Genomic DNA, 26,466 nt, shown 5'->3' with positions numbered 1-26,466 from the left:
CCACTTCAAAGAAATTGCATCATTCCTATCTTTCTTTTGTTTTTCTTAACCTCATAACACTGACATAAAGATTTTGAGCCTCAAAATGTCCAACACATTTTATCTTTGACGGTGAGGTTTATTTTTAATTGCTTTTTAAGAAAGAAATGGCCCTAAACTGTCTAGCCTTATGCATTATATCAATTATCTTGGTGGAAGAAACACATAAAATACACTTAATTATAGGTCATAACCCAGCAAATCATAAAAATCCTGTTCTGAAGTAAATTGTTGCCACTAATTAGCTTTCCTGTTTGCCAATGCTAAAATAAGTTCAATTCATGTCTTGCTAATATTGGTTATTTCAGTGAATCCAAAAGGCATAAAATACTGATGTGTCCAGCCACTAAGTAGTTTGCTAATATCCAAGAATATATAAATGGAAATCAATGTTTAATAGCTTTAAATACATTATGATGAGGTTTATTGTCTTCACTTTAAATTGAATTCATGTTTAACTTCTCTTAAAATAGCACATTTCTTTCTGGTTTTTAAGTTCTGAGTTTGAGTTTGATTTTTTGTTGGGCTGGTTTTTTCTTTTTGTGTTTTTTTGGTTGTTTTTTTTGTTTGTTTGTTTGTTTTTTGGGTGTTTTTTTTGTTTGTTTGTTTTTTGTTTTTTGGGGTTTTTTTTCAGTAAAAATACTTCCAAGATGTTTACATACTGCTATGTGAGTTTGAATAGTAAAACTGAGATATTTAATCAAGGAATGAACATGTTCACAATTGGGTGTGAGACCTTTGACATAGTAAATCACAAGGGTTCAAAGCACAAGAAATGAACTAAATTTGCACCACATATCAGGGACAATGGTCTGGCATACAATGTGAAGAAAGTCCTGACTCCTGTCTGTGGAGTTTCACTCAATTCAGTCTTTTTATCTGCAGACAGATTTTTGGAAGTGCTGAACTATCTTACTACCTAATTGCTATCTAATTTATGTGAATTTACAAGATTATGTAGATTATTATTGTTGCTGGTTTAGCTCACAAAGAGAACACAACATAGAGGGATGTTGCCATATTAATAATCTCTTTTTTTTAAATGACAAATCAGCGCTGTTTTACTCTCCCTATCCTTCATGTCAAAGAGCAATCAGAGTATAGTGAGACATAATTTTTCTTTTAACTTTCTGGTCCTATGCTGTTAAGGTCAGAAAGAAGAAAGAGAATGAGAAGTTGAATCAACTACTACTGTAAAGTAAAATGCAGCACAGTTATGCCAAAGGGAAATGATAAGTAACGTTTTAAGCTAGGCAATAGGTAACATGATTTTTGTTGTTAAATACCAAAAGCATTTTAAACAGAAGAAAAGGGAAGTGAGCTCTGATAGGACAAGATAGGGATGTGAGTAGAGGGAACTTCTACTGACTTTAAAGCTCCGTCGCATCTGGTGTATATCCTTAAAGTGCACTAATGTACATCCTGTAGTGCACTCCTGATTTCTTGTTTTCCAGGGCTGTTGGAGCTGTGAGCTCTATGAATCAGCTGGGCAACTTGTATAACAGAAATAAAGCAGATCCCTACATCACTGCATAATAAAATCAAGCCTAGTGTAGCCCGAGGTACAATGATAATGTTACATCAGGTGCAGTTCACAGAAAGGAACGACACCTGATGTTTTAGCCTACTAAAACATGAAATGATAACTAATCCTTTTCAATATCTGAGTGGTGGTAAATACTTCCTATCAGTTTCTTATTTTGCATTTTTTAGTTTTTATTCGTGCTGCTGCAGATTTACATGGATTTCAGATTTTTCTACTTTGGACCTATTCTGTAAGTTCTGTAGGATCCATTGAATCCACTTTGTTGAAACCTCTATGGAATTTAATGGTGACCTCAGAAGTGGCCGGAAGTCCCATCAGAATTGAGGAACAAAAGCATTAGGGGAAAAAACCCCAAAACCCCACATGAAATTGTATCTAATGTAAAAAGTTAATAAGAGGAATGAAATTAATGTACAGGTTTACTTCTGCAGTCTGTGATTATCATCTGGATTTGCTCCTCAGCCCTATTGGCTCTCAGTGTGATTTACAAGGCCCTATATAATGATGATTTGGAATATTTTATGGTGTTGTTTTAAAGATTACTCAAGGCAGCCCAGCTGCAGTTTTCCTGAAGTTGAGGGCTTGGGGTGTAGGCACAGAGTTTGTGGTGATTGGGAGTGGGGCTGGGGCCCAGCCTCATCCCTAACTGGCTACAGCTGTGTGTTCAGGTGAATGCTGTTGGAGCTAACGAGCCATGGGGTGCCCAGGGGCACTGACCAATCACACAGGGAGCAGAGGGCACTCAGGTGCAGGGCATCAACAGGAGGGGATAAAAGGCTGGCCTGAAGAACAAGAAGGGGTAGATGCTTGAAGCCTTCTGATGTGACATAATGTTACTTTGTATGGGAAGACACCTGAAGCCTTCTGATGAGGTAAGGTGTTACTCTCTATAGGTTGGAACCTTCTGATACTGTATTCTGGAATACTCTGTGACTTTTGGGTTTTTTGTACTTTGCAAAGTGGCTCAGTTTTCTGGTTCTGAGCACCTTTATAAGATGACTTGACAATGTTGAAGTCTGAAGGTAATCTTGGTTTGGTTCTGAAATTTGCTTTAGTGTTTACTCTGAGGGATAGCCTTTGGTTACTACTCAGTATGCACTCAGCGTTCTGAACTGCCCTGAAAATCCACACTTGCCTTTTGTTCATGGAAAAATTACTTGAAAAAACTACATTTGAATGTGTTTTGTGCATGGAGGTGGTTTGTTTGCGTTTTTCTTTTCCTCCTTTTTTTTTTCTTTTCCTTTGTGTGTGTTTTACCTGAGCATCTCTGATATTTCATAGTGTTTTCTGGAAGCTGAGTGATTAATTTTCTCAACTACACCTTACCTGGATCTTATCTTGCTATGGAAGCAGGCATAGTAAAGAAAAGTTGTCCATTGCTCTATCCCCCAGACCCATCTGGAATACGCAAGGTAAAATCTTCATCTGCCAGCGCTCTGAAAGGGTCAAAGAGAAGTTTTTCAGAGTTCCGAACTAAATGTCCCACAGAAAAGTGTTGTACAAATCTATCTTGCCTTTGAACAATTGATACTGCAGCGCCCAAATATTGCTGAAACTAGAATTTATTTCCAGTTTTATCTTGTTGTTGTCTTATCTGAAGTATATAGATGTTGCTCTGTTTAAGAGACTTTAAAAACTTGCACTGGGAATGTTGATTACAGAATTGAACCTGGAGGACAATCTAAATATTTTTTTTTGTCCTAATGGACACAACAGATAGGTTCAGTGTCACCTACTTCAGGAAAAAAATATTGAAGATGAGAAAGTTTAGGATGAGAAATTCCAGGGAGGTGCACATGAACCAGCCTTTATAGGATTACAGCTACCTTCTTAGGAGAGAAATCTATGTTAATCCACATAGGAAATCCAATACTGAGGTAGTGGAAGGAGCAGAAGCAGGTCAGAGAGATGTCTTTAACATGGATTAAAAACTGGAAACGTGATTAGAACTCTCCAAGTAACTTTGGGGATTTGATGTCCAGAGAGGTACTGTCACCTTGAAGACAGTGAGCTCATAGCTCAAAGAGTTGATCAGCATACTGAATGCAGAGTTTCTGAGATTGCCAAAATAACATCAGGGTGGTATTATATAAAGTTATATTCCCCTGAGGAAATGGTTGGAACAAGTTAGATCATACAGCACTTCATGCTGAATAAAGCACAAACGGTGCTGGGTGGGGCTGGGACTCACCAGGGAAAATCTGCAATTGCACAGAGGTGCAGAGGAGAAAGCACAGCAACAGATACATATATATGAGTTATTTAAGATGTTAATTGCATTTTTAATAGGTAAGGGAAATGGAGGATGGTTGATATGGAAGTTAAAGCAAGGAAGCATGGATAAGGGATCTCGTTAAGTGGGTGTATAATGGTAATGAAGGCAGGAAGGGGTGGTCTTCTGAGAGGGAGGGCTAGATTCAGACCCTTTGTAGGAAATTATGGACTAGTTAAACTTGGAACTGAATTTGTAAGTTTGATTTAAATACAAGAATAAAAAAAATATTGCTGGTGGCCTCATTATGCAGCTAGGTTGTGATGAATTTGGCCAAGTAATCAGAGCAATGTTCTGTCCTAACTTCATGAACCTGGCCAGGCACTGCTTCCCTAAAATCAACTAACTCCAGCCTTCCCTGTAAAATTGGCTCAAGATTACTATTACAGGCAATAGGTAATAATTCATGAGGTCTGAAAACTAACAAGATCTAGAAGGTTAATTTTCATACTGCATATTATACATTTGAAATTTCTCTCATATGTTTTTTTCCTTCATGTAGCAAGGACAAACAGCCCTTACACTGGAGGCTACATGCTGCAGTACAATCTTTTCTTGTTCCCAAATCTTTGGAGAAAAAGACCAGTCTCTTGCTGGAGCTGTTTGATGAAATATTATAAGAAAAAAACACATGTAATTGTATCTGTTGTTTTACTCACAGGCAAAACAGATAAATGAAAACTACTAAAAAAGACTGTTGCATGGTGGGTTGTTGGTTTGTTGTTTTTTGGGTTTTTTTTCTCCAAAATGAATGAAAGCAAATTAAGGACTAATTTAGGATAGGACTAAAATCACTTAAAATAAGAGAGGCACACATGCTCTGAGACCTTCTGAGTAACATACTCTAGGTAGAAATCAGTAAATTATTTGAGAAAAATGTTATTAAAAAGGAGAAAAGAGAAAAGTACAGTCTTACTCGATATGAATATTTAGTGCTGATGTTAGAATATTAGTAACAGGGTACTGCCAGACATTGGAAAAACTCCACACCTGACACAATAGGAAGACCATTTTGTTTTGCAGGTTTATGTGCTTAAAGCACCTGAGAAGCTGTGTTAAATTTGGAACTCTATCAGTATTTAAAGTCTGATGGGAATTGAAGATGATAAAATTTGCTAGGCATGAGTAGATAATTATTTTAGAATGCTGTGAAACTAGGAATTTTCAGATCTGATGTGAGTGTCCTTCAGAGAAAGCAAATGCTAGTTTTAGACTAATAGCCAAATACAACTTGAATCCAATCAGAAAAAGCATTAATTTTACTGAAGTCTTGAAATGATGGCTTAATGATAATAACTGAATGAGTTTCCAGCCCATAATCCAGGTTATGCAATGTATTGAAGATTTTCTGAATCCTCTAGATGCATTTGTTACTACTGCTTATCCTCAGGCTCACAGCCAGTGTGGGCTGCAGCAAATCAGTCAATTAGGAGTGCTAGGTGGGGAGATGTCTCGGGGATTAGGGCACTCAAATATCTACTTGTTAATCAGACAAATAAATAAACAAAAGCCAGTGGCCAGGATCTGTGGTTACCTAGATACTGGGCACTGTGACTCAGAAGCTTTTGATCTTGTATCACTCCATAGAAGTTTTTCTTCTGAGTCTGAAAATATCTACTTTTCACTTTTAATACTAATAATTGGATTTTTTTCTGATAAAAATTACAGAAAATAATTTATAGTATTTGTGTGTGTATGTGAACAATCTAGTCATTATAAAAGCTATTTTTTCCTTTTTATTTTTCCCAGCTCTTCTATTATTTTCTTAATCTCTGCTTGAAATGGGATTTTTGTCCAAAAAGAATAAACTTAAGTAAAACCTATATGTGTATTTGTACACTACCATAATGTTAATCTTTTGGTTCTTCCCATTAAAATAGCACTGTAATGTATCTAGCAAGAAGTTGTGATTATTGCATATGCAGAATAAGGAGAAACATTTGAGGCAAACTTGAAAGACACAGCCATGTTTTCTATTGGAAGTTTCTTCTCAGTGACTGTAAAGAATACAAGAATTAGAGATGAAGTAACATAAGAGGGAGAAAAAATTGCAAAAATCTACTGAAAGATAATAAATACTGAAATGTATATGGTTTACGTACCTGGAGTCAGGTTGCCTTCTAAAAATGGCAAGTCAGTTTGCTATTAAATATTCATGTTTTAGTTCCTGGTCCCAAAATATATGGTTATATCAAGTAGATTTATTTATATGCAAACATTAAGGAAAACATCATGGTTGAGTTATGTTGTTTTTTAGCTACCAAGTTGAACAAAGATTTCCTTTTCTGAGCTCCCTTGTACCTTGTTTTGAAATCCTGTATGGTTGAAGCATTTAGAGCCTGCTAGTGCCCTGATTGGGGTTTTGAATGTCATCACAAAGTGCTATACAATTGCAAATCCTAATGGTGCTCCTCGTATTTGATAGACTTGCCTCTTTTTATGATTGTTCCATTAATGTTCTTGGCACTGCCATTTCCATATGGGAGCCCAGGAGACCATGGCCTGCAATAGTTAAACCAGTGACAACAGGAATTGTCTCCATCAATAGCAAAGCTAACAGGAGTTTCTTCTTCTATTTATTGAGACATTTTGTATCAGGTTTACCTCTTCCACCAGGCAAAATAAAAGGGTAGTGTGAAAAAGGAAGCAATTGCAGCATAGCTAAACTGATTTAGGGACTAGGAAAAAACTGCATTTCAAATGTAAGAGCAGCTTTAAAAATAACCCAGTGAAGGTAACTGGAGAGTCTCTTGAAGTAATTGTCTCTGAAGCTCCAGCAATTAAGTACTTCTGGATCAAAATGTTGTTCGCAAAATATTACTAAATTACCTATATCAATCTAAACATTCCAAACTTTAATACAGTGAACGGTGTGTATATTTATTTTAGCAGACACTTAATGGTCATTCAAATTAACTAGGAGGAAAAAAGTTTTCTTTGGTTTGATTGAGTAGAATTTCCAGTTACCACTTTTAAGATAAGTCAAGCATCCTGAAAAGTGCATTTTGTGGGGAGGTGGACAAGACAGGTTGGACTTCTCAACCAGCTTAGTTGTGAATATTTTATGTGAAATTCCAGAGAAGTATTTTGAAAGTGGTTGATTTTGCATTTTAGCTAATTTCACAAAATTTCAGTTTGAATACTGTGACTGTATGATCCTTCTACTGTGGGGAAAAGTGCAGAATACTCCAGTGAACCTCCAGCTTTTACCTGTTGCTTAGGACGGTTAGTGATCTCTTATATCAGTCTGCTGCAATGAGATCTACAGGCTTCCTTATAAAACACTTCCCTTGCTCTATTATTATCAGCATTCTGTAAGAAAATCTTCAAATTCTGATTGAAATGTTAGGGAAGATCCTAAATAGGTCTCAAATAGTCCCTTAATTGTCATATATGTCAGGTAATAGTGCCTTGCAAAATTCTACCTGCAGAAGTGTGCCAAACATCATTTAGCTGCTAATTGCAGAGCATTCATGTCAAACTGTTCTTCATATTTCAACCTTTAATTTCTTTTGGCATCTGATTTGACATCTGATTTATTATCAATTGTTCTCTGTGCTGTGTGTGTACTTTGATATGTGAAGACTCTGTTAAGTCAGACCTGGTAACTTTAGCCCTAAAGCAGCACTTGCCTGTACTGTGTCATCTTGCAATCTTTTGCAATGTTTACTTGGAGAACAGAGTATTTACAGAAATCTATGACTAATCTTTCCAATTTCAAAAGCCCATAATCTTCAGACTACTACTTTCCTTCTGGGCTTGTATTTATTGTCTGGAAAGAACTGATGTGCAGGAGGAATGGATAGGATTGGGCTTGGTTGTCTGTAACATTCACTGGCCTTATACACTCTGCACTGATGTGAAAAGTACAGGCCCTTCATATCTTCAAAATTATCATGTAAGTATGTGGGAAAACATCATACAGTGGTTTTACACAATAAAGATCCCAACTATTTAGCTTTTCATTCAGAATCAAGACTGGGGAAAAGAGTCTTGTACCTCATGAAGTACATTTCATAAGGAACTCATAATCTTGTACTCCCTGATGGGAGGTAAAAAATTATGCCTGAATTATGACTAGAAAGTCTGGACCAAATAGAATACACTGGGAAATGTTTACAGACATTAACAATTTTATATTATTTAGTGTGAACTGAGAAATACTCCATAATTACTGATAGGTGGCCTAGAATAGGACACTGAAATTTCCTATGTAATTTTAGATTGATGATATATTATGTGTATCCAGTTTGTTTTTAGCATCAAGTCATTACATAATTATATATAAAGATATTTTACAAGATACCTGTTATTTCTTCAGGATCCATTACAGTCCATCAGACAAAATACCAGTTCTGGTTTTTTTTAACTCTATATTATAATATAAGGATCTTTAAAATAAGGGTTGTTTACGCAGTAGACTGTGAAGATTTTTTTAGAGTCACTTTAAATTGATGTTTTGCTCCCAGTTAGGGAATTCTGAGATAGTATAGTGGGTGTTGTGATGAATTGTTTCTATGTAACAAAAATGCAGTGTCTTTGGGGTTGGGAAGGTTCAGTCAATAGAGGATTTATCTTGATTTTTATCAATAAGTTAAAATACAGAGCACCTGCAGCCATCTGCATGTGACAAATTTCACTAAATGTAATGAAATGAGTCATCCTGAAAGTTGAGTGGGCCCAGTAAAGTTCAATGAAAGAAGTGAAGATCATCAGGAAGATGATCAAAATAAACACAGAGTGAAAAAGTTGTTCAAGTGTTTGCAGCAGATCTAGGAATAAGTGACAAAAGATTGGTGTCAAGGTCATAAAACATGATATTACTAGATATGGCATCCCCTTTTATATGTGGTAATTTTATTCCTTGAGTGATTTGGAAAAGACTATGTTTTAACTTTAATGAGTCGCTATGAAGTTGAAATTACTTGCCAACACATTCATGCGTTTCAGTTGTTTTTTACACTGCATTTTACATGAGGGGAAATTGCAAATAGTAAATGTCAAGGATTCACTCGGGGCATTACAATTTCAGAGACATGAAGCTAATACATATTTGTCTCATTACTGTCACCAGATTGAAGTTAGTCCATGAATGGCAAGAGCTCATAACTCATAGGAGACATAGTTACAAATGACCTGTGGGAGGTCACAGATATCACAACTTCCTAAATTCACATTACAAACGTGTTGTTAATAAGAAATGAGGTACATGTTGTTCGTCATCTTTGACAAAGCCTGTTTTCACTGAAAAAGAGGTGAAGGGATTTTTTTTTTTACTTTTCAGTCTCAGTTGATCACATCATCATGGATAATAATATATGGGAGAAGGAAGGCAGTACCATCCTTTCAGAAATTTTCTGAAGTCATCTGTGATCTTGCTGTATTAATACAATTGATACACTGAACTATATAATTGGCCTGCTGATATTTTGCTGAAGTATCTGTACAGTGCTGAAGGGCAATAAGTATTGTATGGGGGCTTTTAAATATGATTTATATTCAGAGACATTGTATCTTCTTCCCTGGCTCCAAAAAGCAGCGTGGAGCTCATTGTAGCAATTCACAGTGTGCACATCTCAGCAATACAGTGTGTTGCTCTTCTGGTAGCTTAATCAAGTTAGCACAGAGAGACTGAAAAGCATTCTTAAGGTGCAGTTCTGTGTGTGAAATGTACTGGGTATAACTTTATCTGAGTTTGTGCAGTGTTTCACACAGTTGTTAACTGAAGCCTGATGCTTTGCTTGCTTACAACAGTCAATAAGGTGTAGGATGGTATAACCTGGCTATATTTGCTTCACCTATTAAGACTATGTGGGTTTAGGACTTATTTGTGATTATGATGGAGTAATCTGTGCTCTGGATTAAACATCCTCAAGCAGGTGGTTAAGTTGGTGTTTATTGTGTACATGTGCACACTGGAACTGCTTGCCTGCCTGTCGAGTGGGGAGAGCTACAGTTAATGTATTAAATCATTTGCCTGACAACTGCCTTGTCTTTCTCTGTAATTCTAGGTGCAATTTCAGGTGTCAGCTTTGATTCATAAAGCCACACATGGTTTGATTCATAAAGCCACAGAGGAACGTCTGACAGACTGCTTCTCTTCCTATTTGTAAGAAAGGTGTGACACTGGGTGTTGATTCATCTCTTCAGTCACTTGGTGAGCAAAGGACTGCAGGTGATAGAAGTGCTGTTTGGGGGGGTGTCTAAGGAGCAAATACAAATAAATACTATTCACAGACAGATATCAAACAGGTGCTTTAGCTCATTAGTTTAAAATGTATAATTTTTGTTTGTCTGACTAAAGTGAATCCCAGCAGTTCAAAGAATCAGAGAGGTTACTGAATGAGGAACAGTTGAGGAATACTTTCTGTGCTTTTTTAGCAGAATGTTTTTGCCTCTCTGGTAATATACTCCAAAAGCATGTCTTCAGTGTCAGGTGTTTATATAAGCAGCAACAATGATTAGAAATATTTTAGAGTGAAGTTTGTAGCTCTTTGAAACATTTGTTTAAAACAACCCTGAAGAAACTTCATTGCATACACAAAGATTTGCTCCAGACTTGGAAATTACTTGAATTGGCATTTCTGTCTGCTTACCGAGTTTTCAGTAAATGAAGAAAAAGGAGAGGGAGCATAAAAAAAAAGCATCACTGTCAACTGGCAAGTAGATTGAGTGAAGAAAAACTGGGGAAAACTAAGAATATGTGCTTTTTGAGTCTAAGAATCCACTAACTGGATTCTGAGATTGTAGGTTGTGGAGTTATACAAATTGATTTGTTTCCTTAAGATGGGATTTTTAAGTTGTTTTGCATACCTAATTTTCTAATTCTTGACAACATGAAGGGTGATTGGTATGGGTTCCTAACAACTGGGAGGGGAAAAAAGAAAACATTCCCCTTCTCAGAAGGCCAAGGAGGAGGATTTGGGGAGGTGTTGGCCACCTGAGCAGTCACCAGACTTGCCTGATTGTCCTGGTCAGCCTGGTGGCTTTCTGAGGCTAGTTGCTCTCATGAAGTTTTCCTGCTGCACCAAGACTTTGGACAAGGTGCATCCTCACAGCCACAGTGGATAGGTATGGTTTGGGTTAAGGACTGCTAGGTGTGTGGAAAACTGGCAGGACTTGTGGGTACAGAGTTGGCAGCTGGTTGGTAGCAGCAGCATCTTGCAGCAGTAGGGCCAGTGCTGATAGAAGTCCTTATTAACAGTTTGACTGATGGGAATGGACAAGGTTCTCTGCTAGACTGAGTGAGATTAAATCCAGGAAAATAGTTTCAGTACAAAGCAATGCTGCTACTCTTAACAAGCTGAGACATGGTGTGAAAGGAGCCTTGAGAAATTCAGAAACAGCCAATGCATCTGGGGTGGAGTAACACCCCACAGGAGCTGGGGCCAGCAGGCTCCAAAGCAGCTTTGCAGGAAAGGACATGGGGGGGTGTCCTGGTGGACAGTGAGTTGAGCCAGACCCAACAGTTTGTGGCAAAGGGCAGCTGTGTGAGCAGCAGGCCTGGGAAAGGCACCTGTGAGCACGTCTGGGGTCCCCAGGTGTCCAGTTTGGGCTTCCCAGTACAGGAAAGAAATGGATGTAGTGGTGGAAGTCTGGCAGAGGACTGAGAGCCTCTTGAATGTGGGCTGGGGCACATCATTATTAGCAATGGCTGTGCACTGAGTTCAGTGATTTACAGAGAAGTGAGGAGAGCCCTTTTGCTCAAAAAACTCCAAACATCAAGGAAAACCCAACTCTACCAAAAAGTCAAAACCTCACAGAAATAAAAACCCCACATCCAACACCCCCACAATTAAATAAACAGGAAAAAAACCCACACGGAACCCCCTCCAAAAGAAAACAGGCTTTGCTCCCATCCCCAAACATATCTAAATCCTCAGTCTCAAGAATAAAGACTTGGAATACTTAAAGTATGTCCATTACAAAAAGAGTAATTTGCGTCTTTTTAAACTAGAGCACTTCTTTCCTTACAGATGGGAAAGGCGACCTTTAAACCAGGCTTTATTGCTCTGATAAAATACTGTATCTCTTTGGGCTTGCATTGCAGGCAGGGGATTTTATAGCATATAACATTCTTTTAGTCACTTCATCTCTCTGAATTAGCTAGCTTTTGAAAATAAATCTGAGCTAAACTGTTGGGTAACTTTTCCAGATTTAAGTGTCTTTTGTTTGGTAGATGATTTGGTTTTGGTTGTGGGATTTTTATTTTTTCTTTCACAAAAGGAAATAAGGGTCCTTGACCGTGTCTAATGACTTAACCATTTTATGTAAAGGAGAAGCTGACATTTATGCAAAAATACGAAGTGCAAGAATGAATTCCATGTACCTTAAAAAACCAAACAAATCTACCCTGTAGGTTTTGCAGAGTCTCAGAGCTCACAGCAAATACAAAGATAAATGGCCTAACACCTGACAGAAAGAATGATTGTCAAGAATGAAGCTCAGTGTCATTTTCTGTAATTAATTCCTGCTTGTGTTGCAGTGTTGCTTCCTCATGAAAGCTTGGACAGAAGATCAGCCATTCTTTTTTCAGGGAGGTAACATAATAAAATAACAGTAGGGTGATGATAACCTGTGAAATACTGTAGTAAATAAATGAGTTATGTGGACAGAATCAGTCTGATGTTCCCCCTCTCCTGTCGTCTGTGTGCTGTCTGTCCCTTATTGGAAGACAGAGTGGCCAATTTCCTAATTCAGGTACACAGCTAAAATTAGCTTTTCATGTGCTTATTTTGGTAAGTTAAAAGCAGTGTTGCTTCAAACTATCAGTAGTTTGAATATTTTTGGGTGATATGCAAATGATGTCTGTGACATTTTGTAGGAAGTGATTTTCCTACCTACCAGGCAGTTCCTGTCTGACATGTAGGCAACACACACTGCCAGTTTTGCATGTAACTTGAGAACTCTGGAGTATTTTTATTGCTAAGGAAAGACACCATTGGCCAATTCCTATTCCATTGACTCCTCTTGCTACAAGAGCAGTTTCAGACTGATGAGTCACTATTCATTTCATTTGAAGCTTTGCATGTATATATTTTTTTACTATTTCATGTGTCAGCTAAAAATAACTCTCTTGCAGAAATGACAGAATAAATTTTAGGAGGAAATAATAAAATCTGCTGCACTGAATATGTCACTTGAGGCAAAACCAGTTGCTTATGCTGGCTGGAATGTTACTCTGATGTTTTTAAATAACTTCATTAGTCAATAAGATTCAGTTTAATTATTTAAGTGACAAAAAGAATCTGGTACCTGCATATACTGTTTACTCTTTTTAGACTATTCTTTATTTTAGAGCTGCAAGCACTTACAAAACCCCATTTGGCTGGCAAAATATCTTTTTGTTTACAAAACCCAAAGCTTTTAGCCACTGCAAGTTTTTCAGTGTTCCCTGCTGGGATCCCAAGCTAACATTTTTTTGCCAGCAGGCACCACTTTCAGTTCATGGGAACCTGCTGTCACCAAAAGAGATTTTTTCCTCAGGTGTCTTTCCTTTTTATTGCAGCATCTGAGGAAACTGGTCCTTAGGAGGATCTCACTTTTTTGTCTTTCTGAAAAGCAGTCTGATATTCACTGTGCACATTTTTTGCTTGAACTGGCATCTTGCAGTCACAGTAACCTGGAATTGTTTAGGTGGAAGGAAAGTTTGAGATCATTTAGCCCAGCTGCTAACTCAGCATTGCCAAGTCACCACTAAACCACATCCCCAAGTGCCACATCTGCACATCTTTTAAACACCTTCAGGGGTGCTGACTCCACCACTTTGCTGTGCAGCCTGTTCCATTGCCTGACCACTCTTTTAGTGAAGTTTTTCCTAATATTCAACTTAAACCACCCCTGGTGCAACTAGAGACCATTTCCTCTTGTCCTGACATTTTAACAAAATATTGCTTAGTTTTGGATCTGGTTGTACTGACCTGTCAAGTATGTGATATTGCTGGCCCACTCTTGATGCTGGAAGACAGATTCTGGTCTCTTTAGACTGATCCTTTGAACAGATTCTACTGTTCCATCTTTCTTTAGACTGGAATGCAGGAACTGTGTAATTCCTGATGATTTAAAAATCATTATGGCATTCATACTCTGTCACTGGGAGACAGTGCATCACCACAATGGGGCTTTTCTTCCATACACTATATTGAGAAGCCTGAACCCATTCCTTGTAGCTCTGTTTCTCTTTTTGCAAAGCAGTGGCAGGAGGAATTATGATTTCATCTTCTGATTCTCAGTGGTCATCCCTATGAGATTAAAAGAGCATTGCATAATAAAGTAACAGCAATAGAGCTGTTTCTCCTTTTTTGCTTCTGCTTTGAATAAGTTGGTACTTCAAAGGATACGCCATCTGCCTCATTTCAGAGATACTTGCTTCAAAGCTAGCCACATTTAACAAAAAGGCAGGTAGGGAAGACCCTCTAACACCCATTTCAGTTCTAAAAGGGGAGGAAAAAGCCCAATAACAATCTCTGGTCGAGTAGTTAGATTCTTTAGTAGAAACATGAAGTGTGTGGTACAGTGATACTTTTTAATAATATATCAGAAAAGAAGATATGCAGTTTCATCTTCTTGTCCAACAGATCATTTCTTTGATCAGTTCTCTAGGCAAATTCTTTGTCTAAAAACAAAACATTATCAAGGAAAAGGCTTCATCCCAGAGCCCAGGGAAGGTGTTTAACTGTGTTTAACTTCAGACTTCCCAGGCTGTGAACTGCACTTGATGGAACTATGTGTGTGTTTTATGCCAAGCTCCGAAGAGTTGAGGCTCATGATTTGCCGTTTTCTCACTGTGAGAAATCAGACCTGATCCTGTGTGCAGCACATCACAAAGTGCCCTCTTTGGCCCAGGAGGCTTGTTTTGGGTCAGAAACTGAACTATTGATGAATTATCCACAAAAGAAATTGTGTATGAGACATTCCCTGTGTTTGCATGGAGGTGTCAATGCAGATGCACTGATTGACACAGCCTTAAATGTGTCCCCCCTTACTCATGACAATGAATAATCACATATTATAGTGATTGTAGTTGAAATCTAGATCATGTTCTGAACTACTGCAATGCTGATACTACCAGTTTGTTGTTTGTTACATTTTTTCTCCCAGCAGATTTAGCAAGTCCTATTCACCTAATGGCTCTGACAGCAAAGTTTAGTTTATTCTTGTCTAGTTTTTTTTTATTTGTAGTGTATTTTCAATATTTTTAAGATTTATGAAAGAGAATTTTCTGCTTCCTGTATAGTCTAAGTGCTGCTGTTGGGGATAAATCAGCTTATTTACAGATTTCTCAGGCTATGTTAGTGTCATGTTATCAATCTGGTCCTGCTGCTAACAAGTGCTAGAACCATCAAGAAAATTTCATAATTAACTGGCACTCCTAAGATTGGCTTTTACTTGGGTAACAGAATTAAGAATTATATCAATTCATGATAAATGTTCACATGTTTCCTATGATCACTGCATTTATTGGCATTTAGGGCAAACTATGGTGTTTAATTTGGAGGTTATAGTTGATTAATATACTTTGCAAGTGGCAAGCACTCTTCAGTCTCATTAAGAATTGTGATTTTAGAAAATTGGTGCTTTATGTGGATTTTCATTTTATCATAAAATTTGCAATAGCTTTAAAAGGGGCCTGCAATTTACAGGATTTAGTTTGCATCTCACTTTATTTTTTTTCCAAACTTCTACCAATATTTTCTTACAGATACAAAAAAGGCTTGAGAATATAGGGAAGAAGTTGGACTAGGAGTAAATAATTTAAATATATCTTTTAGGAAGTGAATTTGCCACTCCTTTTTAATTTTCTATTTTAGAAATCAAATCAGAAATCCTGAAAAACAAATATTCTGTCCTCCTTCACATCTGCTGTTAGTGGTGTTTCACCCTGACCTCGTTATGCAATTTAGTTTTGTTTTGTTGTCTCTTGGATTTGAAACCTCCTGATAACATTTAACTGGAATATTTTTGCTGCAGCTGAAGACAGGCCATAATTACTGGGACATGCAAAATGTGCCTAATGGTTATCCAGTGGGCTTTTCACCACTCTTACAGGGTTTTCACATAACCTGTCTGTTCAGCTGGTGCAAGACAATCTGGCTAGATATTGTTGAGAGGTTTACTGAAGTCAAGATGTGAAATTTCCTGCTTTCCTTTTAGCTACCAGGTTTGTGTTGAAGGAAGTTAGGCTGAACTGGCAAACAACTGATTTGCTCTCAAGAAAATTGTGTTGGTGGTATTCATCTCATGGTTAATCTGCAAGTGTTTATAAATAGTCACTTTAATGTATTTGTTCTATCAGTTTGCCCAGGGCTGGAGTGGTCTATAATTGGTCTGTAATTCTGACTTGTCTGTGCTTTCCTTCACCCTAATCTCTTTAGAGACAGGAAATAAAAACTTTGTCTTACACAAAATGGTGGTTTTAGAGAAGGCCTGAAAGAACACACCAGCCATACAATTTCTGTCAGGAATGAAACTTTGAGAGGATGTCGTCTGAAAAAACATAAACACCCAACAGCATTAGTTTCCCAGCTGCACTTGGCACTTCAGAAATCCTTGTGTATTGGCACAGAAGGTTATTTCTGAATGCATCATATAATAAAAGGTATATTTTCCTCAAGAGGTTGTTGAAGACTGTAGGATGCTGAGAGGAAGCTCTAGGTCATTGAAGAAAGTCCAACCTGCACATTTCTGCAGCCAATATGTGACTCCCCAAAATGTTCTTATTAATGAGAGTACCCCCATACTGAGGAGAATTACTATGTACAGCTGTGATGTTCCAGGTAGGGAATTGTCTTGTCAATAAAGCACTGCAGGTTCTGACACAGCCTTAGCTCAGGCTCAGTTCCTCCTTCACTTAGTTTCAGTGTAGTTACAGCAGATAAAAAGTCAGTCTCCCTTAGTTATAGTGAGGTATTCATAGACATTCATCTTTCAGAAGATTCCACACCATACAGGACTTAAAATGTACAAGTAATAACTTTTAAGAGACTTAAATACTGTAAATAATATTGTTTAAAACATTTCTTGAGTAGTTCGTGCTCGGAAATATTACCCTTTTGTGTTAAGCTGGCTTTAGTGGTTATTAAAAAAAAAACAACCGTGTTATAACTAAGCAAGAATATTTATGGCAGCAGTTTGCTGTGTCATGGGAATTAGTGCAAGGACCTGATGGAATGTCAGTCTTGAAGGTGCCCAATGCAGCCACGACTGACCATTGTTACTGTTGCTTGTAAAATAGTTCATCCTGTGGAATATTTTAGGCTGTGGTTTCTCAAAATCTGGGTTCTTTTCCAAATGATCATGCTAAAGGGGCTCTTCTGTTTGCCTGCGGGTTTATTTCCTGTGAAGTACATTTATACACTGAACCTATGAATAAGGGCCTCAAACTGTAACTGGTTCAACTTCAACATGTTAATATTTGTTCATCATTAGGGATACCTTTTGAGCAGGAAAAAACCATGCTATTGAAAACTATTTTATAGAAACAAATTAATTCAGTTGGTCACTTATTAGGATTGGTTGTAGTCTTTTGGAATATTGAGCTGTTTATCAAATTAATTTCAATATATATGGCCATCCTGCCAGAGAAATATTAAAGAAATAGCTAAAAGATGTAAATTTTCCTCTCTGGGTATCAGGTAGATTCAATGTAATGCCCTGTGAACTATTTCAGAATGCTCCCTGCAAAATCTTAGTGTGACAAGGTGTCAGTTTTGACAGATCAGTGGTGAAGATTGCACAGATTTGAATTAATAAAGGTCAGAATCGTCAACAGGAAGAGATGCCTGGTGGCATGTCAGCAAGCACTGACATGGCAGTGAAACTGCTGATACAGGAGAGAAAATGGAGAGTTTGGGCAAGGGCTGGGTCTTCTGAAATGTTTAAATGTATTTTGCAATTTTATAGGTCTCTCAATAATGAGTGATCTAAATAAACGTTTAGGTAAAGCAAAAGAATGTCAAGTGTCTTGACACTTGAAAAAGCTGTTTTGTTTTCTGAGTAAAATGCACTTTTTTCCCTTCCCCCCCATATCATTTGCCATGAAAAAAATACATTTATCTGCTGAGTGAATGTTAATGGAAAATGGCAATATGGAATAGCAGAGCTATCAGATGCAGGCCTAATTTTCTTTCTTTAGTCCATGCCTTGCACAAATACATGGCCATTCATCTGGTTTGTTTATCTGCCTACCTGTCTGCCCATGCCCTGGCTAATACTCAACCTTTCAGTGAGGACCAAACACTGAAAACTTTGAAAAAAGGTTAGGGAAGAGAAAGGATCGCTTCTAAGAAAATACGAACAGATTAATTTCTTTGTTTCTCCAGCATATTTTTTTAATATAAATTAACTTTATATACATGATACTGTACACATTATGTAATATGTAGTATCCCATTCTCAAAACTGTATATACATTTAAATCCTGTGTGGTACACAGATATTGGTAAAGTTTCATAAAAGCTAGCTAGCCAATATCATCTCAATTTGCAATAAATCTTTCTAATGTTATCCAAATTTACAAAAGGGCTGTGAAGGAAGACCCCAGGGGACTACAGACCTGTTAGTCTGACTTCAGTTCCTGGAAAAATTATGGGGAAGGTTATACTGGGTACTGTTGCAAAAGCATTTAAAGAGTAATGCTATCAACAGGCAGAGTTAACAGGGGCTCACAAAGGGAAAGTCCTGTTTAATTATTTTGATGTTTATCAATGCTGAGGTCAGTTGCTTACTGGATAAAGGGAAGGTGGTGCATGTAATTTTTCAGGATTTTAGTAATGCTCATAGTAATGCCCTTCAGAGCTTCCTTTTGAACGAGTTGCCTGGATGTGGGACGAGCTGAGTGAGGAGCTGGCTGAAGGGCAGGGCTGAAGGAGCTGCAGTGGGTGGCTCTGCCTGCAGACCAAGACTGCTCCCTAAGGCTCCGTTCTAGGGCAGTGCTCTTCAGGGCATTGGTCAGTGCTGGCATGAGGGAGTTGAATGCGCCATTAGCAAGTTTGCTGACAGGCAAACAATGAGGTGCTGTTGACTCTTGAGGGAGCAATTGCCCTGCAGAGGGATCTCAACAGCTCAAAGATTCAGGCCTGCCATTGTTGAAGAGGCATTTGGACCCTTAGCTTGGTCAGCCCTAAGCAGCTCAGGCAGCTGGAGATGATCATTGTTCCAACTAAAGTAGCCTGGTCTATTCTGTACTAAAATGAATGCATTGACACCCATATGTGGGATAAATAGGACATGGGAAGCCAGTGCACTGTCACACACTGGGAAAAGAAGAGCACTTCTCTGAACAGTTCTACTAAAACCAAGCCACTTGAGTCATAGTAAAGGCGCCAGTTGCTTGGGTGAGGTGATGGGATACTTCAATGAAATGTGACTAGAAAGAAAAGACAAAAACTATTGTGCATAAATTTTCCTTCTTCCTGATATCATTCCCAGATTGAAGTACATCATTATTACTGTATTGTGTGGGGTTTGCACATGACAGAACTCTGTTAAACATCATGAGCAGGGAACATTTTACATTCTAGGCCCTGACACAGTATCAGTCTCACCTGTAAAGTATAAAAATTGCTTCAGGCCATTATCTTGCTCTTTACTGTTACCCATTGCACAAAACTAATTGAGATGTAGCATTGCAGTTGGATGTTTTGCTCAAATCACAGATCATCTATCCAATATATCATATATCAGATATACATATTATAGATCTCTTAATTTACTTTGGTTTTTCCTCCCATTTATCCTCAGGCTTATATTTTTACCTACTTTTCTGGTGAATACACAGATACTGAGGTATTTAACTTAGTTCAGTAAATGTGCTACATGATAATTTGAGGAATTCTTTAATGTCTACATGCACATGTGTGTTGGTATTTAATTATGGGTTAATACAGTGGAAATTCAGTAATGGAAAATGGTTATGTATTAAAAGCATAGTTGCTGTTCCAAAAGAACAAGAGGTACACTAGAGATTTAGATCTATTTTAAATTTTCTCTTTAGCAAGTGCTATAATGAGTAGTGTCATCTTTCTTAAGTTATTCTTAAGGGACACTGCTCCATGTAAAATCTTACTTGACTGTAGTGAAATACTGGACAGTTGCCAGAGTCCTCTGTGCTGTGCAGTCTGCTGGCTGAAACCAAAGAGATTCTCATTCTTAATTACCATAGGCAGTAGAAATAAAGATTAAAAGCCTGAATTTTGTGCATAAAACTAATTTGTGTACATTTGCATTTTGCCTCAGACATGGCTGTGAAATGCCTTAATGTCTTTCAGCAAACAAATCCTCTGAAATCAGAATTATGATTTCTAATTTGTCCAATTTGTGTGAGAAATCTGTGTTGAAGAAGCAACTGAATTGAGGACTTTGTGGCATTTTACAGGTGTGTTAACCTGTGGATTGTCATTCTTCTCAAATAAACAGGGTAACTGGTAGATTAATTTTGTGCCTGTGGTGGTTTATATTTGAGTTCTGTTCATTTCAGTGCTGCTGGCCCATAATGCAAGTGCTTAAATTTGTAATTAGTTCCATTGATCCCTGGTCTCTTGGTTGCAAACTTGTACTGCAGTGTTAGATATTCAATCACAAAAGGAATGAATGATTCATACTGTTTCATTAACTAAATCTTAGTTCAACAGTGCATAACTCAAGAGCTTTGCTTGCAAAATTTTTGTTCACAGAAGTAGATATAAGTTTCTCACTCTGCAGTAGCAAAATGAACATTGATATCAGTGAGTTTTACATTGTGCTTAAAGGTAAAATTTGGCACAATACCTGGATGTAGCTCTGGTGAAGAGTATTAGAATGAAATAATAGCAAAAGGTAAAAGAACCTGAAAAACTCTAAAAACTCTATCAGACCTTTCATGGAATTTCTGCCCGTGTATTCATACAGGACACCAGGACTGAAATAAAGCAACTGAAAATGAAGAATTTTAAAAAAGTCATAGAACAACTAACTCTTGTAAAACTCCATGTTAGCTGAACCAGGTGTTTTCCAGTGGAAACCTATTATTGTGGTGATCTTCAGGCAGTTGTCACCCTTTGAAATATAAAACTTTAACCACTGAATATATCCTTGTTTAAACTAATTAATAGCCAGTTTCTTATAAGGATGTTTCTTTACCAAGGGGATTTGGTATGACACAGTGTCTGCTGCTGGCTGAATGTGGTTGTACCTGGTAGGGATTCTGTGCAGTTTTCATCCTCTTCCCAATTTTCAGTGGAAATAAAATTGTCTTTGAGTAGCTGTGAGGGAAACATGGTTTTCACGTCCAGCTGCTCTCCACTTGCCAGAACCCAAGTGTGTTAAGTACTGCAAAGGTGTAGTAAAGTCCTTCAGACTTTCAGAAATTAATAAGTGATGCATGCCAAAATTGTCACTAACCTTTCAGTGCATAATAAACGACAGAAGGATTTAAAAATGTTCTCCTTCTTTATCCAGTAGGTAAAAATGTCAGATTAGGTGATTTAATTCATGCTTTTGGAATTTAGAATAAGAACATTGCAGATTTTCCTGAAACTTTCTGCTTCCATAGACAAATTTCACATTGGAGGCCGTGCTCTTGGAAAAATAAATAAGAATTTGTTTGGAGTGGAAGATCTCCACTTTGCATGTGACACAAAATTGTTAGCTACTTAAGAAGTTGAAAAGTGGGAGTGAGTATACATAGCAACTACTCTATTATGTGATTAGAGATGTTTATAGAATCAGTTTGTCCTACTGTTTGTCTGAAACCATGTGAGTCCTGCTGTTTTATTAATCCAGGAATATTGCACCAGGGACAATGATCACATGTTGCTTTTCTCTGGTTATACAGAAAAAACCTTAACCACTTAATATGACTTGCAACTGTATTCAGTGTGATTGTGGGCCTCAGAGCTTCCAAATTATCTTTAAAAGACAATTTAGACAGGAACCTGGATTTGAGAGAGCCTAAATTTACTGGTTGAGCAGGGAATTGTGTGCGTGTTATCTGTTGCTCTGGGTTTGTAAATTAAACCTTAACACAGTTGTGACTGTGTTTGTTCCCCTTGGCTATTCAAGGCTTCTGTTTGATGAGCCCTTGAGCTAATGAAAAAATGTCTCCTTCAGTTGTTATTTTGTCCACCTGGACTTTGAGCAGAAAAGAAAACTGGTGGAACAGTTCAATTCCAATGCAGACAAGGAGAGGAGCAGGATATTGAATGAGGGAAGAGCAGCAAGTTAAGAGGAGAGGAATGAGGGGTAATTGGAAAGGGGAATATAGATGGAAAAGCACAGGCTGACCTGCTTTTTAGACTTTGGGGTTATTACATGACCTGCTCATTTATTAGGAATACTTCTGTGTTTCTAAACCAGTGGTTTCATGTGAGCAGTGCATTTTGTACCACCCTTATTGATTCCACCCCTGTTTCACACCAAGGGGGAAGAAAGCAGATGGTTCAAATGGTTTTTTTCTCAGGCTGATTTGTTGAGTCCTTGCTGATGAACTAAGTAATTATCAATGTCATTCTGTAGAGAATTATTTTTGTTTGGAGACGTGCTTGTATTGAATGCTGTGGAAGAAGTGGCATATTAAAAAAGATAGATTTAAAGGAAAATACATATCCCTTCTATTTCAGTGTCAGATATCCTGAGGATTGTTTCTTACAGCTGTGCATTACAAAGCAGTTCTTCTTCAATATTTTTGCTCTTAACCTCTTTCACAGGACTAAGCGGATGTCAGGCTATATCTAATATATTTTTCCAATATTACCAAATTAAGATTGCAGGAACACCTTTAAACTCCTTTTGATGCTTGCTTTTAGAGTTTGTGTCTTTAAGCTGTCTCCTCTGCTTTCCTGGTGGGAGAATGTCACAACCACAGAATGCAGGTGACAGTGCCTGGGCCTGGTCCCAGTTAGATTGTCCTTGAGGTCATTATAAGGAGAGTCTGAAGCATATTCCTTAAATGCTTCTCAATATGGGAAGGAGAGATGTTCAAGGGCAAGTAGAACATTAGGCTTGCTTTCCAGAAGTTATGTGGACAAACAATGGAATTGGAGTTTTACACAAAAAGGGGAAAAAATGGGTTTTTAGGATGAAAATTAAGTCATTTTCTGGGGTAAGTGGAGGTCTTTGTCTCTATGATCTTGCTGTTATGCATTGTCAAATGTACAGTAAATATATAAGGCTGTCTTTCAATCTCCATTAATCACTGTATATTACCAGTGACTAGTGTAGTTTATTCCTTCTTTCTGACTTTGTCTTTGCATTACAAACACAGCTTCTGTGCCAGTTGAAGTGATGGGGAGTGCCAGACTATCCCTATACAGCCATTCTTTCTTTTTTTTTCTATTGTCCCATTGTTCCTTTAAACTGAGCAAAAGACTGCTTCTGACCCAGTAGTAAAGTTGATGAATTAATTTCTCCACTGTGAGCATACAGTTTAAGGTTTCATCTTGATGTTGGAATGATTCCAGTAATTTCACATTATATTTGAAAGGCATACAATATCATTTTTTTCTGATTGATGGTAATTGTTAGAAGTAGATGCAACCTATTCTAGGTGTTCTGTTTTATTCTTTCCCTAAGTCATCAGCAACCTGAATATAGTCTCTTTAAAGAAATAAAGTTATATTAGAAGTAAAAAGAAGTTTTACTTAGATTAGATACATTTTGTCTCTTATTTAATTTGTCTTACACCTTGCAATAAATGGTAATTTTATGCTTTAATGCTTTTGAAGAGTAACACCAGACTACAGCTGTATCTCATCCCTCTGAAGAATTGAGAAGCAAGGCATGCTACAGGCTGGAAACAAAGCAAAATAGTTTCCAGGGATTTCCCTTTTTATAAACATTGCTCAGTGGACAGTACTCTGCACAGACAAGTCACAAGAGAGGTATCTATTTTCCAGAATATATATTAAACCAATACTCAAAAACAGGGTTTTAAAATATTCAGATTTACACTACAGTCATGCTGCTAAATGACTAATCTATTCAAGTGTAAAGTTGCAGGGAAGCAAAACAGGAAAACACAATTTTCAAAAGATTTCTACTTCATAGGTCACCATCTCTTCTTATTTTTAAGACCATTCGTAGCACTGTGCAGGAATTGAAAATTGTTCCACAGTTTGTGGATGCTGTTCCATAAGCTGCTTTGTTAAAGATTACTGATGCAGTGCTGGACAAGAAAGAAAGCAGAGGATTTATGAGCAGCTGCTTTTCTACAACCGTTCAGAGCTGGAGAGAGAGAAAGGATCAAGATAGGAGAGAGCCCACAGATTTGAAAAGATAAGTGGAATCTTGGAGAGATGTTTTTAGGGAGGTGTGGAGGTCAGATGTATGGATCCAGTAGGAAGTTTAAACCCAAGAAAGGTTTATTAGGGAAGGAAGGTTCTCAGGAGAGATAGGTTCATGCAGGCTGCAGACTACGGGAGGGCTTTGTCTCATCTCTGCTCTCCATCTCCTGGCTCTAATGGGGAAGGGGATGGAGTGGGCTTGAAAGAGCTCTGAATCTCTGGTGTTCTGTCTCAGGCTCTTCAGAGAGCGAGGATTCATTCATCCACACCTGAGCAAGACTTATTGATGTGTGGTGTTTGCAGTGTGCAGCTCAGAGTGGCGGACAGAATTGCTGAACACTTTTTCCTTTTCCCTCCTGCGTTGTGGATTGTAACACTGGCTTCAGGCAGACTGAAAATTGTGAGGAGTCTTCCTCATGATGAATGAGAGAGACAGCAATATGGACTGTATTTTTTTATATCTGTTTAAAGAAAACATCTCCTTGCTTTTCCTAATGCTTGTGTAATCTAAACTACAGGATTGTATTTTTCTTTCAAAACTGCAATATTAAAAAAAAAAGACTACTACTTCCATTAGTTCCATATAGCAGTAACAAATTCTGTTAAAGGAGCCTTTAAACCATTTGCATATATCCCTTATTTTTAATTAAAATACCATGTGACTTTAAGGAAATGCACTAAATGCAGCTGGGTGTTGGTTATTCTGTAAACATAGTATGGGGTATGATTCCTCTGTTTAATTGCACCCAGATATGTGGTGGCTGGTTGAGGGCCTGTAGCTGGGACATAGAGGAATTATGCAAATATTCAGGCAAATAAAAGAGGCAAAACTTACATAAAATAATTGGGTTTTTGGTTTTTTCCGAAACACTAATGATGACTCTTCCAATATTTTTTCTGGGTTTTTTTCAAATAAATTTGAATTAACCTCCTGATTACTTTACCTACTACTTTCAGGGTTTTGGGGGTTTTTTTGGGCTGTTTTTAGGTAAAGCTGCATAAGAACAATCTCCATTTTGGAAGACTTGAACAAAGAAAAGGCAAAGAATTTGAATGCTAGGAGGTTAATGGTAGGAGTAGAAGAAATTTGAGCTAATTTGGTGTGTGAGTGAAGTTCAAAGTTGTACAACTGGAGAAGGGACTCCATGTCAGAGTAGGAATGAAGTGATATTTCTGTGTTATGTAGTTATGCTATTTGAAAAATAATTTTCATATTTCAGCTGTGGGATTGAGGGTCTTAAACTGTCACTCACTGCCAGTGTGTTGATCTGCTGTGTTACAGCTCTTTCAAGCTCTTGAATTCCTTCCCTTCTTTAAACGATAAAAGGACTTGTGCAATAATTGAGTTTGTGTAAAGGGAATACAAATCAAGTGCATGATACCTTCCCAAAGTACAGCTACATTTTGGAGGATGGAGGAAAATTAACTTGAATATTTTAATGGTTTCAAAGGTTGTCAAGGATTCATTCCCAATCAGGTGTTCTGACAGAAATAAAAAGAAGTAAAGAAAAAGGGAGAGAAAGGGAGTCAGGCAAACCCTGGGACCATACTTCTTAAATTTAAAGAGATATTGAGTTGTTAATGTTTTGTCATTTCATCAGACCTTTGAACTCCTGTGCCTGTTACGTGATTTAGCCAACTTGCACAGAAGGCCTTTGAACAAAATTTCCATGTTGAATAGGTCATCCTCGTTACTCTTGGCTGTCTGTTCTCAGTAGCTAAGGCAGATATTGTGTTTTAATAAAGCAAATTAAAAGGAAAAAAAATCCTTCCATCCCATCCAAAATGGCAGTGCTATTAAAGCTGTGCCATATGTCATTATTATTTTGAATCAGAAATCATATTCACTGCACAATGTTTAAACAGAAGACTGTAAAATTATCTTGCCATGTTGAGCAGGGCTGCTGGCAAGGCTCTGTGACCCATCTGGAGTGCTGCAGGCTCGGGCAAGGCTGGATCCCGATGTTTCAGTGAAAAATAGGAGCTGGAGAGCTTTGGGAACTGTGTGTGTACAACAATGCATCCCTGTGAATACAGATGCAGTGTATATAAAGTATAGTAGAGATACATCACACAAGCAAGGATTCTGAGGGCAAAGGATATGTAGGTTCAGAAACTTCTTTGGAATTTTAAAAGGTTTTTATAGGTTTTTTCCCCCCCCTTTGGAATAGGAGCAGGATGGTCATATTTACGTACTTTTAAAAACAAAATCTCCTTTGGGGGACATTGGTTTTGTTCTTTACACACCTTCTTTCTGCTCTTGTCTTTAGACCTGCCATGTTCAAGAGTATTGGTTGATTTTTATTTTGTTTCCTAAGCAAGAACTTTGCCTCCATTTGATAAAGTGGAAC

The 26,466-nt window shown here is 37.6% G+C and overlaps 1 protein-coding gene across 1 annotated transcript in view; it reads left to right on the top strand.

Annotated features, from left to right (window-relative positions):
* Positions 1–26,466, top strand: part of LOC115908560 (teneurin-2-like) — a 637,472-nt gene that overhangs the window by 171,297 nt on the left and 439,709 nt on the right. The window contains exon 2 of the mRNA XM_030957248.1: positions 9,869–10,014. The gene's annotated coding sequence lies outside the window, so the exon portion shown is untranslated. The remainder of the gene's footprint in view (positions 1–9,868; positions 10,015–26,466) is intronic.

The sequence above is a fragment of the Camarhynchus parvulus genome, chromosome 13 (assembly GCF_901933205.1).
Source record: "Camarhynchus parvulus chromosome 13, STF_HiC, whole genome shotgun sequence".
NCBI lineage: Eukaryota > Metazoa > Chordata > Aves > Passeriformes > Thraupidae > Camarhynchus > Camarhynchus parvulus.
This window is presented reverse-complemented; position numbering and strand designations above follow the sequence as displayed.